General features: G+C 39.3%; 1 pseudogene; it reads right to left on the bottom strand.

Moving 5' to 3' along the window:
• Positions 1-2,065: 2,065 nt before the first annotated feature.
• On the bottom strand, positions 2,066-2,823 carry LOC102829563 (annotated as a pseudogene).
• Positions 2,824-4,568: the final 1,745 nt, after the last annotated feature.

Here is a 4,568-nt window from a genome sequence, read left to right as displayed (position 1 = left end):
CACGTCCTCTTGTGAATCCGGCTTGACCCTCTGGAAGTACTCTGTCAATGTATGCTTGCAGCTATTTCTGTATTACCTTTAGTAAAACTTTACTCACATGGGATATCAAAATTAACTTATAGTATTATAGAATGAAAGATAATCATGATACATTAATTGAAAAAAATGTTAAAAATCAGATTGCTAAAGAAAATGTATGGCATCCTACATTTTACATTCATTTATGTTTTTATTAGTGTCCTGGTGTGGTGCTGTTGGATAAGCACTGGACTGCCAACTGTCAACTGGTCAATGGTTCAAACTCATCAGACACTTCTAGGAAACCCTCTATAGTGGTACTATGAGTTGGAACCAACTTGATGGCACTTAATAACAACAATAATGTTTCTAATACTTAGGAAACTCTGAAAGTTTAAAAAAGAATATGTTGAAAGTGGTTATTTCTGGAGAATTAGACTTTGGTTGATACAATTTTTCCATCCGTCTCCCAATCTATATTTTCATTGTTCTCTATTACAATCATGGATTTATTTTATTTTATTTTTTAGTATTAAAAATGCATACATAACATTTTAAGGAGCTCTGATAGTGTAGTGGTTACGAATCTGGATGCGAACCTCAAGGTCAGCAGTTTGAAACTGCCAGCAGTTCCATAGGAGAAAGATGAGGCTTTCTGCTCCCTTAAAGATTACAGCATCAGAAACCTTGTACAGGGTTGCTATGAGTCAGAATTGACTCCACGGCACATAACCACCACCATATAACATTTTGATAAATATTTAAATGCACATATCCTTAAGCACACATTAGGGATTGAGTATCATCTAAAAAGATATGCTGAAGTCCTAACTTTTATGCCTGCTTAGAAATAGGGACTCTGAAGATGTTATCAGTTAGGTTAATACCAGATCATATTGGATTAAGGTGGGTTCTAATAGTTTTTGATTGGTATTCTTTTTTTCCCCCACTTGTTGAGTTTATTGAATAAGAAACAGCTGTAATGTAGAATGTTCCTTTACTGAAAAGACAACAGTTACAAAATAGAATAAATATTACATGAGGAATTACTGTTTGTTTGTTTTTAAGAACAGTAGACCCCTGGTATTTGTAAGCAAAGCCAAGAACTCATAACCTTAAAAAAATAAAAAATTATAGTGCATAGTGAGGGGAATCTCAAAACCTTGGAGCAGATGTTGGAAACTGGCTAGATGATGAGGAGGTCATGGCTTGTGGGATTTTGGAAAGTCCTGGACTTATCACTTTGGAGTGTCAGGGGTCCACTAGGATGTAATTTGCATAGTGTGTTATAGTTGAATAAGAATTCTTAATTCTAGTTACTTCTTCATTCTTACAGTTAAGTAGTATAGCAGTTAAGGTTGGAAAAATATCCTGGAGGGGAGGGGGCAGGTTAAGGAGACAGGAGGAAGACTGGAAGGAAAGAACCAAACTTTTCTCTATTTTGTGCCATCTCAGTATTAAGCCACACCTTCTGTTAGAGAGAGAGAGAGTGGCCCACCCTGGCTTCCCTTAAACCCCAGCAGCAAAGGAGAGAAGAGTCCAAACTATTGGCAGAATCAAGCTAAGATTGAGAACAAGAAAACTGGATGGGAAACTAAAGGGGAGGGGCTTAGGGAATTCTCTAAGAAAATGAGCAACATGGAAATCATAGACCATGATCTACTCTGAGGATAAACAAAAGAAAAAAGTAATTTGTACAAATGAGCACAGCACACCACTCTTTGATGTAGATTGGTAAAGGGACAAGGAAAAAGCCCAGATTCCCAAGAAGAGGAAAGAGAAGGGCAGAAGACAGAAAAGAGGCAAGCAGGGCACTTGGTCTTCTTAGAATCATCAGGGCGGTGGGATGGAGTGTGGTGGGGTGAGCTCCAGAACTGGGAAGAGAGAAGACTTTGTCACCATGAGGCTGTCTTAAGAGTTTGCATTGGACAATGGATGTGTGTGGAGGGCAAGGTGGATCCATTGGGGTGAAGGAGCATGGCCATCTCTCCCAATGGCATCTGTAAGACAAAGCTGTGGATGGACGGCAAGGTCAAGGTGGGCAGGACTATGTACTGAAAGCTGCCTTGAACTCCCTAAATGTTGCGTGACAAACCTTCTCCTCTTCCTCCTGCTTCCGTTCCTCTTGCTCAGCCTATAACTTGGCTTCAAATCTTCTGGCAGATGACAAGCTTTGGACCTTGGCTTCAAAGAGTCCTTGGCACCCTTAAAGCTCTCGAGAGCAACATCGACCTTGGGGAGCTTTGCCAATGCCATCAGCCCATTATCTTCCTGCAGTTCCCCGGCTGCAGCCTTGTGGAAAATGAGCAGGAACTCACTGAGGTAGAGCTTGCCATCAAAGTCCTCATCCACCTCCCTGATCATGCTCCTCAGGCCCAGGTGGGTCTGGGGAGCTCCCAGCTTCTCCATCATCAGCTTCAGTTCCATTAGATCAATGTAGCCATTTTGCCCCCTGCATTGTACCCCTTGAACAGGCTCTCCAGGTCCTTGATGAGGTGGTGGCTGAATTATGGGAATTCAGTCTAAGGGCTGAAGACCCTGCAACAGCCTCGCTCTCCTGGATGTGCAGCCACCAGCTCAGCTATGCACTCAGCTCGGCATAGGCGCTGGACACCAGCACCAGGGTGGATATATGATTGGTATTCTTATAACAGAGAAGATTCACAGAAGCAGGAAGACAGAAAGATGGCTATGTACCACTGTAACTGCAAGTCAAGACATGCCTGGAGGACCAGAAACCAAGAGAAGAACATAGGACATATTATCATTCCAAGCCTCAGAAGGAATCATCAGTGTTGACACCATGATCTCAGACTTTCAGCCTTCAGAACAGTGACAACAGATTTCTGCTATTTAAAGCAGCCCATTTTGTGGTATTTTGTTATGAGAGTGATATGAAGTTAATACAGTGCATTTGATATTTTGTGATGTGAACATTTTTGAAGCTCTTGACATACATTGAAAATTTTTCTATAGCACCAAATCACTCCCACAGGCATTAATGTAAAAATGCCCATTTCACCACAATCTTTTCATCATTGGTGAATTTATTATTAGTGAAGGTGCTTGCATATTTTAAATTTTGAAATTTTTGTTAATCATTGCATTTCCCTAGTTTGAAACTGTATCATTTTAAGAAATCATATAACAGTGGGTCTTTAGATTATAGTAAATTAATAGGTTTCAGATTATAGTAAAAGGGAATTAGCTTTTTATAGGGCACAAGAGAGCTTCATAATTGACCTGACTTTTTTGTTTGTTTTTTGGCTAAATGGACAATGGCAGACAAATTCACTTGATCATTTTATTTTGCCTGCCTTTTGCTGTTCTACTGTGAATAACAAGTGAACAATAGAAAATAAATCTTTATCAAACTTCTGTTAGTTTATGGCCTTACCTCTGCTAAGGAGCCCTGGTGGCACAAGGGTTAAGTATTCAGCTGCTAACCAAAAGGTCAGTGGGTCGCTATGAGTCAGAATCAAACCAATGGCAATGGAAGTGACCGAGTTGTACTTCTAAGTCTCCTTTCTATGGCAAACTTCTTTTCCTTTAGAGTGTGCTGTTTGTATATAATCTTCTACCCTAATGGGGAGTCCTGTTGTGATGTTGTAGGATAAGCACTGGACTGCAAGATTACCTTGAACTGAAAGATCATCAATTCAAACTCACTAGACACTCTTCAGAAACTCTATACAGGGTCACTATGAGTCAAAACTGACTTGATGGAACTTAACAATGACAACAAATATCCTAACCTAGATTCAATTCACTTTTTAGTTCTTAGTTCTGAGGAAGAAAGAATTAGTCATTAGGATCCCAATCTTCAACTAGGAATGTCCAAAAACACAGATACTTTAGTAAGGGTCCTGAAGGATATACAAACATAGAAGTAAGATAAATGCACATTTTTTATTCCAGTGGAGGTTTTGGCTCTCAACCTCTGGGTAAACCTCTAATACTATGAGTAAAGACTGGCTGCCTTTTAGCTACAGAGACATATTTTAAAAGAGGATATATCTAGACTTAGTGTCAACAAGTAGTACGCCTCCTTGAGCCCCACTCTAATATCTATTATAGTTTTTGGAATTTTGGAATGGGGAGATGTGGTGTAGTGACTTATTTAATGAATTATTTAATGTGTCTCTTGTAGCCTTAGTCTTTGTAATTTCCACCAAATGACTCTATTCTTGATGAGTCTCGGTAAGTGTAGGTGATTGAAGATATTGATATGATGATAACAATCAACTGTGAATGATGGTTAACAAAGATAATTGTGATTATAAAAACTTGGTATTCTAACATGGGAACAAAAATGAGTCCCTCAGGTGGGAAGGCACTCAGAATGCGAATGGGGAAAAAATGCCTCCTAAAAGTAGAGTTGACCATGATGACGTGAATAGAGTTAAGCTAGGGGGAGAAAAGCACACAGAACCTTCATTTGCTGATGGGCCACAACTCAAAATGAAGAGAAACAAATGTAAACATCCATTGAATATCAGAACATGAAATGTACAAAGTATAAATCTGGAAAAATTGGAAGTTATCAAAAA

Source organism: Chrysochloris asiatica, unplaced genomic scaffold (assembly GCF_000296735.1).
Source record: "Chrysochloris asiatica unplaced genomic scaffold, ChrAsi1.0 scaffold00048, whole genome shotgun sequence".
Classification (NCBI taxonomy): Eukaryota; Metazoa; Chordata; class Mammalia; order Afrosoricida; family Chrysochloridae; genus Chrysochloris; species Chrysochloris asiatica.
This window is presented reverse-complemented; position numbering and strand designations above follow the sequence as displayed.